A 14,996-nucleotide genomic window follows, 5' to 3' on the forward strand; every position below is an offset into this window, starting at 1 on the left:
CTCCTTTCCTAATAATCCCTTGCATGCAATTTGCTTTTTTCACAGCGGTCACATACTTGGTCAACACCTACGCTGAGCTATCTGCCATGACTCCAAGGTCTTTCTCCTGGTCAGTTGCCACCAGTTCAGACCCCATGAGCTTATGTGTGAAATTAAGATTTGTTGCCACTATATGCATTGCTTTGCACTGATTCCAGGGGTTCCAGGCACTTACCAATAGTTTAGTTTCCTTGGAACGAGGGACAGCAGACACTGTGGTGTCTTTAGGATATATAGTTTATGTGCACACATATACAGCCCAAGCCTAAGATGGAGTGGCTCACAGCGTTAACACCTCAGCAGATGCTGATTCTCCTATAGTCATAGCTTGGATTCAGCCCCAAAGCAAGCATGCCTCTGTCCCTCAGCTTCTCAGTCTGCAGTCTGCCTCCAGCTGAGCTCTCACACACTACACTCTTATTGTTCTCTATCTACCATCCTAATGAGGAGGGGAGAAGGCCCACCCATTTGTCCAGAGGGCACCATCACTGTTGCCACCCAACTCATTATTTTGGGATGCTGATGAGAACACATAAGTGGCCAGCTAGGTCCTTATCTTGCAAAGAATCTTGACTGACTAGACAGACAATAGAATCCTCCCACAGATTTTTACCCTCACTGGGTATAAGACCCCAAGAATTGGAAGAGATTCAGAGCAGACTGACCCTCCAAACCTGCAATGTCCAGACATTGAAAATGTATAAGCATACCAATGAACCTTGAATCACATTTAGCCCTGATCACATAATGCTTCTTCATGGTTGAAACTGCCATTTGGTTTAACTATATGGTGCAAGTTCCATCCCCCCAACCCAAACACTGGATATTCATTGCTTGACTATGCAGTCAGTTGTCTTTGAGATCACAACAGAAGAGACACAATCTTGTGAAAACAAAAAATTATCATCAGAGCCTGACAGGAATGATATGTTTCACTTCCTGGAATTTGGGACTGTGTAGTTTTATATTTTGCACATTCTTGTTGTGGAAGGCACTTGAAACAGGGCAAGATTAAATCATTTGCTCGTAGCTTTCCCAGACAAAGCCATCTGTTTTTCAGTAATATTAACACATGAGCCTGATAGTTCCATGACTCGCAATTCTGTAAACATGACTTTTGGAAACACTATCAACTCTGAAACCACTAACTTAGTCTGAAACCGCTCCAAGGATATTGTGAATGTCTGTTTGTTATGCTAAAAATGTCTTCGGAATTTTCACTCACAATTTTGAATAACTGGATTTAAAACTGAACAATCTGAGGTAAGTGGATAGCAAAAACAAGGATTCACATACTGGATCCCTATTCTCCTCTACTCTACAGTAGTAGCTTGTGGTAGTGTTGTAACTGCTGAGAATTCCAACATGGTAGTTCCCTTATTTCATCAGTACAGAAAAGGAAGGCCTACAACCAACTATTGCATTTTTCGCTCCATAAGATGCACCTGACCATAAGACGCACCTAGTTTTTAGAGGGTGAATGCAAGAGGGGGGGAATTATTTAAAGGGAGCGCTGAACAGAGCCTGTATGCATCCCAGGCTCTGCTCAACACTCCCTTTCATGAGCCGCGAGAAGCGTGTGTGCGGCGCTTGCAGGCTTTTCCCCAAGGAGGGAGAAGGGCAGCCCTCACTGATGGGCTGCCCTTCTCCATCCTCGGGGGAAAGCCCCCAAGAGCCCACACACACTCCATGCGGCTCTTGCTGGCTTTTGCAGGAGGTGGGGGAAGGGACAGAGGGCAGCCCTGTGCCCTGAAGAGGTTTCGCGCAGCTAAGCCAGAAGCTAGAACAGCAAGAGGGAGCGCTGTGCAGCGATCCCTCTCGCTGTTCTGGCTTAGATGCTCAGCCTGCATTCGCTCTATAAGACGCGCGCACACATTTTCCCTTACTTTTTAGGAGGGGAAAAGTGTGTCTTGTAGAGTTAAAAATACAGTATATTATATGGCATATACACGTACCCACTTCGACCATTTGATATTTTGTACTGAATACATACTACAACATATTAAAAAAATTCTGGCTACAGTTCTCCCCGAACTGTTTTCTCCTTGAAATGTGTATGTGTGCCTAGAGTGAGCAAACTAGCTATTCTCAGAAGTCTTAAGTGACAGGCTTCATCAAAACAGCTTAGAAAATCTATTCTACAAAACTACAGTGCTACAGCAGTCTAGTGAACCCAGAAACCTAAAAAATGGCAAAAAAGGGCAGGACATAGAAACTCTCCCCTTCCCAAAACAGGGCACACTACAAATGTTTAAACACCCACCCAGCTATAAAATATAAAAAGTTCATAACTTCTTCAGGTTAAAATTATTATTTTTAAAAGGCCACCACATTTCTTAATAAAGAAAAGAGCAGCATACAGATGGACATATAACATCTATGCCATTCCAAAATGCAACAAAACAAACCCATTCTGCATAACCACTCTGTATACAAATTGAATAATAATTCCAAATGATTATTTTGGACATTTGTCTTAGCTCCCTTGATTTATTTTTGCATTTGTTAAATTTCATTTATGTTGATTACCTTCTAATCCTCTGGCAAGGAGGCTGATTTTAGGGATAAGTCACATATTTTAATATGTAACCATTTCAGCTATGTATTGTTTCTGAACTTTCGAGGGAATGCTATATGGCACAAGGGGGCCTGAGACATTTTGGCACCTGAGGCAAATGACAAAATGCCCCCCCCCCACCAGGGAAGAAGGGATGAGTAAAGATCTAGGTCAGGAACAAGGGGAGGGGGATAAAGATCCTACACCGGAATCTGCTGCCCCTGTGGATCCTGCCGCCTGCTTCACCTTGCCACATGGGTGGGCTGGTCTTGTCTGGCACCAACAACATGCTACTTTCAACATTTTGAAATATTTATTCTACCAACTAAAACTTCATCCTGGGACACCTCTGTCTGATACAGTTCTTAACAAGCATTGCCCTAAAACAATGGTTTGACAAGGGCAGCAAAGACAGAAATCATTTAAGCATCTCTGCAATTTCCTTACTTTTTTACACCCGAACCCCCCCTCCCCCTATTAGGGGAGGCTGAACTTCATAAATGAGAGGCATTTTCTCTCTGTATCAGACCTTGCCACAGCTGATATCGTCAGCCAGCTAGAAACAGGATGCTTACAGTGTTCTCTTCTTGATTGCGTTAATCAAGACCATTCAGGTCGTACAAGGAGTACAAATGATGCTGAACTGAATCATCTATTTTACTGAAAAGGTCAGTGTGACTAACAGTAATCCTGAGCTCCCTACGAGGAAGTACATTCACCCCCAAATCAATAGGACTTGCTTCTAAGCAAATATGTTTAGAATCAGGGTGTAATGAGACAGCAAAGTTTTGGGCTTTCCCATAATTACTTTCTGAATGCAATGGCAACGTACGACCTCCAGTAACCAGAGGTTTCTGAATATCCGCTGTTGCGAATCACAAGAGAGAAGGCTGCTATTGCACTCACGTCTTGCTTATGGGCTTCTTATAGGCATATCGTTAGCCATCGTGAGACTAGGATGCTGAACTAGGTGGGTCTTTGGCCTGATCCAGCGGGTCTCTTCTTATATTTTACTTTATTAATGCAGAAATAAAAATAAAAACAGAACGTTTTAACACATTTGTGTGCATAACTTAAGATGTGCCTTACTTATGTTTGATTGTTGTCACACAGCTCTTTTCTAATTGACACAATTTGGTCCTTTCATGGGTGTGTCTGTTGACAATTCCAGATTTAGTCTATTTGGTGATTAAAAGTCTTTTCTGAGCGATTCCAGCTGCGAAACCCACACTCACTCGTGTTCTTACAGAACCACCATGTTCATTTCAAAAGGAATTATTCCTTCCTATGTGCTAGCTGTTTCCCAGTGCCCCTTGAATCCCAACACATCTCAGAATCTATTAACTACAGCCTTCTTTCTTCAGAAAGTGAAATAGCACAGGGGGGAGCCCAGTCAGCCCAGCCTCGCTGGTTCGGGGCTGGCTGGGCGGCATGAGGAGGACCCAACAGCCATGCACCTTTTGGTCCCAGTCCTGCAAAGCAAAGGTGAGACTGGGATTGAAAGTTTCATGGCTGTTGTGTCCTTCTCATGCCGTCCTGCCAGCCCTGAGCCTCTTTGTGATGCTGACATGCTGGGACGCCTTTGCCTGCAAATTCCATCCACTTCTGTGGAAAGAAAATGCATGTAACCATTTTTAGATTCCCCATGGTTTCAGTTTTAACAGAATCGATCGGTACCCAAATAACAGGTTCCTTCCCAACACAACCAACACATATACAAGGCAAAACTTGCGACTGGCGCAGATCCTTAACATTTCCTGCCCTAAAGCATTTATTTCTGTTGGAGCAATCAAAAATTGCTTAAACTGATGTTACTATTCTCAAAGCTAGGCTAGGCAGTGGGTCTGCCAGAGTACAGGACATAACAGAGCAAGTTATTTTAAACTTTCTTCTTTCTATGTCAATATTGGGTAGACTGAAATGAAAACCAAAAAAAGGAAAAAAAAGAAAAAAAGAGTAACACATGGAAAAGAACTTAAGAGGCTTTTTAGAAACAGTGACCACACAGGGCAAAGAGCAATTAAAAGACACCAACAGGTGTAACTGGACTGTAGGACCTCATATTTACAATAGCTTGTATCTATTGGATTTGTCCACTTATACTTTTATATTTTGCACAAGCACAATTCTATTCCTGTGACACGTCTGCTGTTATATGACAGTTACATTCATAACAACAGCACCGTTTCTGCCATTCTACATGGAAATGGTTTAAAATAAGGTCACTGTTGCATTTATTTGTATTAATTAGAGTTTATGAACCAGATATTTTCCTTTTAATCCAGCAACAATACGATGCAAGTTCCCATAGTCTTATGTAGGACACTGAACAACCTATGATGCATCAAGGCAGATAGAGCACATCCACAATGTATTTTGGTTGCTTGATTATCCTTTTTGTCTCTTTGCCCTCTCCAGTGTTTGCAGTCCATAGCATCAAAACAATGAAGTTTATCAAACCTCTGCTGGGATGCATTTGGGTTGACACATCATATGCTACGCAGGCTTGTTCTTTAGTTATATATGTGCAAGCAACTCCTTGTTATTCGACTTTACAGGGCATTTTTAAAAAACGAAAAAGCACAATAAGCTCTATAATGGTCTGCTAGGTCAGACTGGGAAAGACAAGGCCACATTTGGAAGTAATTGTTTCTAGTTCTCCCCAGAGACATTGTCCTATTCACAATACTTACATAACAGAGGTTAGCTAAAACCAACAGTGTTCTTTGGGACAGTAAATAGAACATGTTCATAAAATGGAATTGGCTGGAGATGAGAGAAGTTTTCCATTGTAGGGATGTTTGAGTGATTTTTTTTATATAAGAAAGAGTCAAATCTTGTTCATTGTATAAAGTTAACAGAAGTGGCGCACACACAAATACTCCATTTACCCCGAGTGGGGCGTGTAGTTTCGTCCAGAGGTGAAATCTGAATACCTCATCCACAATTCAACTGATTTTCCTTGGACTCCTGCCAAGCTGTCTTGAACTAATTTTGTTGTGCTCTCCTGGACTCGAGTGCCCCCTAGTGGCTCTGCTAAAGGCCACTGGGGAATTGTACTGCTCTGCAACTTACACTCTGCATCATTTTACTTCTTATTAACTCTTGCACGCTACTAAGGCAATGAGATGCTGCTGTGGTGGGGAGGGAAGTACTGCTGCATGTGTGTGTGTGCATGTGTGTTTAATGAAATTGCAGACAAGCCTTTTTGACGTTGCTGGAAACCAGCGCCATAGCAAACCAAACTATTTCAACAACAGCTAAACCCAGCCCACATTGTGCAATATTATATAGCCAGCAGCGCAGTCTGCAGAGGAAGTCTCTCCTCCCTCCCCCTGCCCTCCATCGTCTAACAGATGTTTGCGCAGTGACATTTGGAAATCCTTGCAGCACAAAGGATATTAATAATCCTGTAGTTGACTAACAATCCATCTCAGGTCATTAGGATTTAATGCCCCATGCTCAAAACCACCTGGAGGGCTTTCGTATCCAATACCTCTCTGTTTACCTTGGGGGACATTATTTGGCTGTTATTGCTATACATGTGCTGTGTGCTGGCCCACATCTTTCCATCTGATGCATTTGCAGAACATTTAACTCTCTGGCCTAAACTTCACCTCTGCCACAGATTTCCTGCCGAGCCCTGACTTAAGCATAATTAACAAGTTAACACTGAAAGCATGGCCCTTTCTAGGCTAGGGATGGTGATTCCACAAAACAACAGGATCTGGAATTAATTAGTATTTGGGGAGAAAGTTGCCATTCTCACGTTCCTTTGCTCAGCTCCACAAATTTGACAGGAGGAGTTCATTTGTATTGGCAACAAGAATTAGTTACACTTGGGGAATGTGACGTAGGGCATTCTAAAACTGGGCAAACATAGAAATAAACCTAGCAAACATGTATTATTGCTTTTGCTTACTTTTGTAGCAGTCTATAGGGACTATCAGGGGACGCAGGTGGCGCTGTGGGTTAAACCACAGAGCCTAGGACTTGCCGATCAGAAGGTCAGCGGTTTGAATCCTTGCAACAGAGTGAGCTCCCGTTGCTCTGTCCCGGCTCCTGCCAACCTAGCAGTTCGAAAACACATCAAAGTGCAAGTAGATAAGTAGGTACCGCTCTGGCGGGAAGGTAAACGGCGTTTCTGTGCGCTGCTCTGGTTTGCCAGAAGTGGCTTAGTCATGCTGGCCACATGACCCAGAAGCTGTACGCTGGCTCCCTCAGCCAGTAAAGCGAGATGAGCGCCGCAACCCCAGAGTTGGCTATGACTGGACCTAATGGTCAGGGGTCCCTTTACCTTTACTTTATAGGGACTATCAGACACTAGTCCAAATGTTCTCTCCCCAACAGGCCACTCAGCAGCACATCGTTCAGTAGTAATGAACAGGCACACAGATGCACATCATTTCTCTCTCTCCTCCCCAACACATCAACGATCAGCTGAGCCCTGCTGCTTGTCAGGGTAATTCAGTTTCCCCTTTATAGAAGCCAGGAGTGCCAACTAGGCCTGGCGGCCATGGGTGCCCTGGATTGTGGATGCTATGCAGCATGCATGGTCCTGGTACTGAAATTTGTGGGTGCCTGGCCCCTTCATGGGGAATTTTGTGGGTGTTCCCAGGGCCCCAGGGAGTTGGCACCTATGGTAGAAGCCTTTCTGTCAGTTGTGTTCTTGGTGTCATTCAAGAGATATGTCTATTCAACTTGTAAGCCCTACTCAAATAGTACAAACTGCTGAACTCTGCCTGCCAAGGCTGGTTTAGAAATTTTCTCTTTGTCAGAAATCAGGGAAATGTGGTGGTTCCATTTTGCTGCCAGAAGAAAAGCAGCCTAGAACTTCCCTCTTAGTGGCCATAGGTTGGGCTGATATGCACAACCAAATTGTCAGAGTGGATTGAGCATGCAAATGGTGGAAGAGCTTTCTGAGCACTCTGCACAGCCTCCCAAATAAAGCCGGACTCAGAGCTTCTGAAATCTACTACAATGAGGCCTGGAAAATTGACTCCTCGTTCATTGTGATACAATGCTCAGACAAGGTCTGCATAAGTCAAGCCAAGGGTGTTTGACTAGGACTGGGGAAACCTAGATTCAAATCCCTCCTGAGGTTATGAAGATCACAGGGTGGCCAAGTTTTTGTGAGTACAAATCTTTATCATTGCCAGCTGTCAGACTGCAAGAAACAAAAGTTATGAGCGCTAGGTAGACCACTGAACATGGCTGGTAACTTTCATTCAACTCTGCGGATGAAAAACTGTGCTTCATGACTTCCTTGCTATGATTATAACTTAAGGTGCAATCCTATGGTGTGTGGGAGGGCATTCCAGGACCATAGGATTATATTTGCCCCAATGACACTGGATAGAGAGAGCCAATGTCAGAGCCTCCCTTTCCATTGCCAAGGACTCCTCCCGTGCTTTAAGCAGTGGGCATGCTGGGGACATGCCAGGGTTGAGCCAGGAAGCAGCTTAGATCCAAAGCCATTTTGGTTCCCCAATGTGCCCCAAACTGTGGGAAAGGTAGACACACTTTTATTATTGTCCGATGAGATAGTAAAATACTAAATGGGAAATGGATGAAGGAACACAAGAGCGTTCATCCACTTGCACTTCTCCCTTACCAGTTTCAGCCTTTCAGAACTTTGAATCAGGTGGTAGAACTAACTTCATATTTCTCTGCCTCCAACAATTATACTCTAAAATGATAGTCCTATGCTCAATCACTTAGGAGCAAGCCCCATGAAGCTCTGTGGGACTTAGAGAAAACATGGATTGCACTTTAAATCCTCTCCCAACTTAAAACATGCCCATACTGAGGTCAAGTAATTATTTTATTCTTTTTATTTCTATTCCTTTTATTATTATTATTGATGTGCATGTGACTAGGATGATGTATGGAGAACTGGCTTTAGATCTGGTCTTCAAAACTTGAAGTTCTCAAAAGCTGAATATTTCAATCATAGTTAAGTACTATTTTTTTATTTGTTTGGCCATAAGGCAAAACAAAACTTTGAATTTTTACAGATTAATTTTTATTTGCGAATTTATCAGAAAGCAAAAGAAAAAAGAAAAAGATGAAATGAAATTAATGAAGAAAAAGAGAGAAGGGGGGAAAAAAAGATAATGATAAATAATACTATTGATGGTAGATCACCATCAGTTCACATTGCAGATATAGTGATCATCAACACATGAATCTTACATTAAACTTGTAAGTTCATATAAGCCCTCCAGATGTCCCAAACGAAGATGTTTATACAAAATTAAACACAAGAACAGTATTTAGATTCAGAGAAGCAGCACAAGCTCTGTCCTGGTCATCCTTCTCAACTCATATTTTAATGTATATTTTCGGGACCTGCATACACAATGAAATTATTGACAGTGCTGAGTGCCAAACACTGACAATATCTTATTTGTCATGGACTTCTTGCTTTTTGTGATTCCTTCCTTGGGGTATTTTAAGTGAAGTTAGCAGTGGCCTCCACTAGATCTCCCCCTTTTCTCCTTTGATCTTCATGGCCCTGGGCTGGGGACATTATCAATCAAGTGGTCCATCTTCATTCTGTGACATGTTCAGAGGCCCAAATTGTGTTTTTCTTACAGTGAAACAATATTAAGAATCCCTGCTCCAAACACATTACTTGTACCCAAGGGCCTTGTCTATCTTTCTTCTTGCCTCTTAATTAACTGATTAAATAACCTTCTTTTACAATTATACAGAACAGGTGATCAAAATCTCAAGGCGCTCAATAAAGCTCTAAGTGTTAGTAAGTGTTAAAACACACAGAAGTAAACACTCAGATTTGTGAGAAAGTTGAACAACCTGATGCTTCTTCTTGCATACCAAGTATGCTAGTGGATGGTGGATGTTAAACATATCTTTAATGGTCCATTAGGCCAATTTTGATCGAAGATGACCAGAGGTTATCTTAAAACCCATTGTAGAAGGCACCTGAAGCCACAGATGACTCTACTCCAGTATTTAGTGTGGCCAGAGTAGGAATAAAAAACCACAAGCTTAGACCAGGCTGGCTTTTTAGGATCATAGGAACTGATTGTGCTTTGCAATCTGCACTTTTGCCTGTATGCCTGTTTGCTTCCCATCTGCTCAACCTGCATATTGCTAGATAAACAAACTCTTGCAAAAACACAACAAGCCTCCAGTAAATTTAACTCTCTTGCTGCTTTAAAGGTAATTGACGCTTCACAGGTTCTTGGAGCTTCCTATCACACAGGGAACAGGGAGTGCCAAACAATATAATAAAAGTACAAAGTATTATTGTATTTTACCAATATATTTTTACAGCTTGCCAGTTACATAAGGCGAAATGGTTATGGGAAGTAAACGAGGGCCCCCTTTTTAAGCACGATCCCCAAACTTCCACTTGCACAAACTCCACACATGCACACATGTGTGCACACTGAAAGCCACGGCAATAACATAAAGCTTTGGGCTCCATGACCTCATTCCAAAGTAGAGATGCTAAATCTGCCTAAGGGCCAAAGGCAGCCTCACTGCCAGAAGAGTCAAACCCCAGGACTATAGAAGAAAATGAAACTTGTTTCCAGGAAAAATATGTATGCCATATTTAACTTCTTTGGAGGATTGCTGGGGGAAAGGGAGGAAGAAACCAGCATTTTACATTAAAAGCCAAAGAAAGCAACGACGACAATAACAACAGCAAAGAAAATATACTGAGACTGCAACAGCAACCACAGTGAAACAAGCAAAGAACACAATCAATTATCTTAAGTTAAACAGCCATGTTTGAGTAAAACAAAGGTAGGGGGAGTGAAGGGGTGGGAACAACTAGTCTTTAACTTCTTTTGTCTCTAGCTTAGTTCTCTCTTCCTCCCCGCCCCTCACTGGAGCCGTGCTATTCAGAGCCAAATTCTGTTGAGCAAACAGAATGAGTAGGCTGGTGCTGTAGAAGAAAAACAAGAAGCCAAAGAAACTATCCATGTGAGCATGTCAGCAAAAGAGCTGCCTAACCTTGTCAGGCTTAGTGCAGATGATGGTTGAGATCTGGTCTCTTTCCTCTCTGTTCTTTTGTCCCCTCAGTGGAGGGAGTCTTTAGGGTCTCTGGGAAGAGAAAGATTTGGAGCTTCACTTACATGCTCTTCCCATTGTTTATCCCGGCAGAAAAAACATTCCCTGTATCTGCCCTGTCAAAATATGGTGCCAAAAGAAAAATGGAGATCACGATCTCTCTAATTCTCCTCAGACTGTGACTGAGACCCCCAGACACTCTTTGGAATGATCGTTGTGTCATCAAAATAACTATGGCACCAACTGCATTTGACTGAACAAAATTGTCCCTGCTCTGCTCAAGGCTGGCCCTGCCACTAGCGTGTCTCAGGAGCAGAAGCTAAGGGGTGGTGCACAGTGGCAAAGTACTATAGGACAGAGCTGAATACACCATGGAGTGCCCTGTCTTGCATCCCTTAAGTTAACCCACTGCCCAGCATCAGTGCCTGTTGCCACTTGTTAATGGTTATCTCTAATAAGACTTCAAAATCATTTTAATTTCTGTGTTCTATCATTGTTTGGCTCAGACAGCGGGACGAACACCAATGGACTCCAGGAGCACAGGGGGGTGAGATTCATTTTGAGGAATGTTAGGGCCACACCTGGCAAATAATTTTTAGATAGTATTGAAATGTGTGATCCAGCTGTCTTAGGTTGGCCCTGGCTCTTCTGCAATAGTTGCTTCTAATCTCACTCCTCCAGTAACTTCAGTGGGAACTGTTATGGGCCTATCTCACACCCATGCTGTCTCATAACTGTTCAGAGAGCAGCAATGATACAATGTTCCTTGACCCACTTATTGAGGTGCAGTATAGACTTTTGCAGCCATACCATGTTAGCCCCATGGACAAATGCACAGTGACATCAGGTTCTACCTTTTATTAGACCAAGTGGTGGCGCTAACCCAGGATACCTAATGTGGCGATCACACAGGGTCCCCAGATGTTTCACTGTCTATTGATCCCTGTGCCACCACTTTATTTCTCGCTGCCACCACCCAGGCCCTACCTGGTACAATACTGAGTCCAGTCAAGGTTAAACTTCTGTTTATTTATTGCAGTTTAACAAGCGTGTGGTTTCATAAACGGTATCGGTCAATTACAATCATGGGGTGCCTATCCAGACCTATAACTTCCGCTACCTGCTCTCACTCACTAAACCACCTCCCAGATACTTATTTGTCTTCCTAGCTCCTAACTGTTCCTGACTCAGCTTATTTCGCTACACTAACTCAACCTACCCACACTCTATCCCAATTCACTCCCACTCCAACCAACCACCCAACTCCCAACGAACTTCTCCCTTTGCCCCTCCCAGAGCTGGTTTTATAGTCCCTCTGACTCCACCCCCTGGGTTCTGATTGGGTAACTTGTTTAACCATTTCACCTCCAGCACTCTCATATATTAACGTCACACCTGATTCCAGCATTTTTTTCCACCTCACCCCATAAATACCCCAGATTTTGGGAGTAGTGCTGAAAAGCAAAAAATAAATTAGACATGGTGCTGATGTGAGTGGAAAGGTGTACACCTCTTCGACCAGCCCACCAATGGGTATGCAAATCAACCCCACACTGGTCATCAGATCAATCATTTGAAGAGCAGGGCCCAGTTGATAAACCTCCCTCCTTAGCTGACCTGCAAGGATCAGCTGAGAAGCAGGGTTGTGTGGGTGCGAGCATGGGTGGCTACACCCTGTGGTGTCATGTGGCCCCTGCAGGGTTGGCCAAGGGTAAATGTGGCCCTTGGGACCAAAAAGGTTAGCCTTCCTTACTAGATATACAAAAAACCCACCATTGGATCATGTCTGGTCGCTCACATGAGTGAGTGTTGCAGAACAGATTTGACCAGGCTAAGTAGGAACAACCTGGCATAAAACCCCCTCTCCCCTCTCTCAGCTGCTAACACTGTTTGGAGTGCCTGCCTGGTTTCTTCCAAATGCAGGGTATAAAACAGTGGGAACATTCACATAAGTGAAAGGCTAGTTTTGCTGATGCCATTGACTAAGTTTTTTTCCACTTGTGCACACAGGAATGTTTTGCAGTTGCAAAAGAAAGAAGGAACATATGGAGGAGGGAGGGGGTGCTTGTGGACCTAATTCTACCTATGTAGTCCCTGGGAGTCAAGGGACTGGATGGGAAAGTGAAGCTTGCATGCCCTGTGTCACTGAATAGTTACCACTTCCCACCTACCTACTTGAGCAATGACAGCCTCCTGTATGTGTGGCTCCTCAGGTAAGGCTCTAGAAGCCTCTGTTTCTAAAAAAGTGTCTATATGCCAATCTTCAGCTGCTAGCTGGAAACCATAGGGGGGAAAAACAGAATGAGATCGGTGCTGTGTGTGTGTTTTTCTCCACCCAGCCCCCTTTCTCTTCGGAGCAAGCGTTTGCCTCTGGTCTGGATCAAAGAAGAAATCTCCAAGCCATTTCCTGCTGCTAGGAAAAGGATGGACGTGCTGCTCCGTCGGTTCTCTGAGATCGCAAGAAGAAATCGCTGGGGAAAGACTTTGATGTTTGCAGAGAGAGAGAGAGTGGGAAGACTTTCACACCTTCCCGAAAGACCACTTTGCTCCAGAGAACGGATGCTGCCTTTTTGTAAACCTCAGGGGGGTGTTTCGAAAGCGCGCGCCCACTTTTCTTTTCTAGGCAGTTTTGAATAAGGGCTGGGGGGTTTTGGTGGGTGGGTGGGGAATCCAAAGACGAGACTTTTAAAAAGCCCGCCCGTTTGGAGGGAGACATTCCATAAGGTGGGACGCAGAGGGGCAGCCGAGAAGGGTTTCAGATGAAGCCAGCGAGTCTATTTGCTGCGAAAAGGCATAAACACGGGCCACCATAATTGAAGCCAGACCTTCCATCGAGCAAGACAAAAGACTCCAGCTCGCCTCAGGGACTCGTCTGCAGAGTTTTCCCCTCCCCACAGCCGGCTCCCTCCTCCTTCTCCTGCAAGTTCCAGCACACCCACCCACCCACCATTTACGAAGTTAATAAAATAATAAAAAAAGATAATCGACCATGTCAGGGAAGAGGGCCAGGGAAGGACTCTGAACCAAAGGCCAGCCCAAGAGCAACACCTCCCTTTGGCTGCAGTCAAAACAAAAGGGGGCGAAATGAACGAAGAGGCCGCCTCGGCTGGGTTTGCTTCCCCCCTTTGGGATGAGGCGGGAGAAAAGGGCGCGAGGGGAGAGGAAACGCGTCTGCGTCCATGGAGGGCGAATGGCGCGCAGCTTGAAGGAGGCGGGGGGGGGGGTGTTGGAAAAGCCTGCCTTCCCAGACCCTCGACTCAATAAAAGGCAGAAAACTTAACGAGCAGCTCTGGAAAGGAAGCCCCCGCCGCTCGCCTCCCTTCTCCCCTCCTCCCTCAGAGTGAGTCCCTCGGACTCGACCGCTTCGCCACTTTTAGTCAACGTGGACCCGCGCGGTCTCCATTGTGATACATGGACGCTGTGTGGGGCGAGGGAGGAGTGTTTAATGTATCTGGGCGTCCGTTGTGGGACAGAAGAAACGACATTCGCCTCAGCGACTACTCCGAAAAGCGGGTTTGGGCGGCAGATCCCCCCGCCATCCGCCGCCTCAGTTGGTTTGCGAGGGGAAATCCGTCCGCCAGTGACAGCGCCGGGCGCTCGCCTGAGGGAGCTCGGCTTCCCAATAGCTTGCGAGCGCTTCTTCCCTCACGCGTCGCCACAGCACCACACGAGGCAATAAAGGCGGGAAGTGGAAAAGCTGAGGGTAGAGACGCGGGCAGTGGTCGAAGGTCGAAAAAAGCCTCTTGAGGGCTTTTTTAAAATATAGTGATCATTCCCTTAGTTGCGGGGGGAGGGGAGAGCTAGATTTAGGTAAAACTCGGGAAAGGGTGAGGGGCGGACTCTGGAGCCACGGGGCAGCCTTATAACTGCCCTCAAGAAGCTTATTTGAAGCTGCCAATCGCGCGTTATTGGATCCATTGACGCTGAGCGTTTTGTTTTGACTGTTGCTTGCGGGGCTCTGCTTCAAGTGCCAGAAGAAATGTTGGAGTTGGCTGGCTTCCTGCCTTGACGGAGCCATTTGCCGCACGAACGCCTCGAGTCCTCCTCCCCCTTTCCTTTCCCGCCCTTCATAACACGAGCTCTGGACGTCCCTCACTTCCAACGAGGAATATTTATTTAGTCCTTATTCACGGGAGGTGGGGAGGAGAGGTATGAAATGGCGGGGAAGAAGCTCTTTTTGAGAGGTCTGAAAAATGGAGGCTGGGATGGATGAGCTGAGAAAGCCATCCCGCCATCCCTTCATGCTGTGGCGAGAACCAAGCCTCCTCCATATTCTCTCTCTCTCTCTCTCTCTCTCTCTCTCTCTCTCTCTCTCTCTCTCTCTCTCTCTCTCTCTCTCTCACACACACACACA

This window comes from Podarcis melisellensis (assembly GCF_964234715.1).
Source record: "Podarcis melisellensis genome assembly, chromosome: 9".
In the NCBI taxonomy this organism is placed as follows: Eukaryota; Metazoa; Chordata; class Lepidosauria; order Squamata; family Lacertidae; genus Podarcis; species Podarcis melisellensis.